This window comes from Aplysia californica, unplaced genomic scaffold (assembly GCF_000002075.1).
Source record: "Aplysia californica isolate F4 #8 unplaced genomic scaffold, AplCal3.0 scaffold00052, whole genome shotgun sequence".
NCBI lineage: Eukaryota > Metazoa > Mollusca > Gastropoda > Aplysiida > Aplysiidae > Aplysia > Aplysia californica.
Window position 1 is genome coordinate 899,328 of NW_004797322.1, and position 1,503 is coordinate 900,830.

Here is a 1,503-nt window from a genome sequence, read left to right on the forward strand (position 1 = left end):
TTGTGAGAGAGAAAACTCGAGGGTCGAGCGGACAGCTGATCTTCAAGCTAGTGTTTCGACCCTAACTTCCTGACACTGTAAGGGGGCGGGCCACTCTCAGGTCATGACTCCTGAGTGCTCTCCTGCAGTTTCTGTTTTGTTTGTTTTCTGTTTTCTTTGCGCTGATCCCGGGGACAAACCATCGAGGTTTTGGGGTATTTCCGGGTGTTCAGTCCATGCATTTTCTAGCATATTATACTTAGCTAGATGTTACACTGAATAGTTTTTAAAGTTCGCTTTCTGCTCGTCCCTAGTACATGTGAAATGCAGAGCCTCCTGAAATCAAAATGTTTAACATAACACTGACAAAAATGTCGATAGCTTTCTTTAAATATTATCTTGGCATTACAATGTCTTCAAATGTCCTCATTGATGCAAAAATAGCTTTTTAAAGGATAAAGCTACTGCATCCTTTAGGAGGCATCGAGCAAAGTTTGGGGCTGCTGTGACATTCCATAGATGCGAAATTGACAGTCTGCGATGTTCCGGTCCGCCTAATCCTATTGCATGGAACCTTGGTCTGTGTGGTGTACCGAAGCCATACTATGAAGTTTAATCATTTCCATGTGATATGTTTTAGTAGATTTCTTAGCACCAAGTCTCAGGTTAAAATGCCAGACATCGCTGTTCTCAAACGGACACAATTTTAAGGCCGAGAAGCTGTTGTTTTCTTAGCTCAAGAGGACTTAACTTTGCTATGTATATTGGAACCCCGTGCTCCTAAACCTTTTGGCTGTTGATAGTATTCTCACGAGCCGTACTCTTCTATGATTGCTTGGAGGTTACCTCTTAATCAATTTAATGAAAGGAAAATAAAGCAAAAAGGTCGCAGTAACTTGTAAAGTCAGAGGACATCAGAAGCTTATAGACTCTTCCTCCTTTATAAAAACGTACTGTAAGAACTGTTTGCATGTCAGTCTGTTCGTCTGTCTATGTTTACGTCTGTATATACGTCTGTCTGTGTCCCTGCAAGTCTTCTCTCTCTCTCTCTCTCTCTTTCTCTCTCTCTCTGTCTCTCTCTCTCTCTCTCTCTCTCTCTCTCTCTCTCTCTCTGGCCGTAAAAACACGTTTGCAGGCATACACACACCTGTGCGCACGTACACACACACGCACATACAGAGAGAGACAGAGAGAGAGAGAGAGAGAGAGAGATTGAGAGAGAGCGAGAGAGAGAGAGAGAGAGGGAGAGAGAGAGGGGGGAATGAATTGATAGTAATAATGCTTTCAGTGCAGAATTTAAAGCTTAAAGTTGGTATCCTATCGCGGGCACTGAACTATAAGAATAATAGAACAGTTTACTGGATAGACGAGAAAATGCAAACGCAGAAACAAGCAGCGAATTCTTATAGATCTAATAAAATGGACAAGTTTGTAATAAATACCAACAGTGCATGGTCATCCGAAGCCATAGCGTTATGTGACTTTATTCAAATGTGACATAAATCAAGAAGAAACAAAATGTCC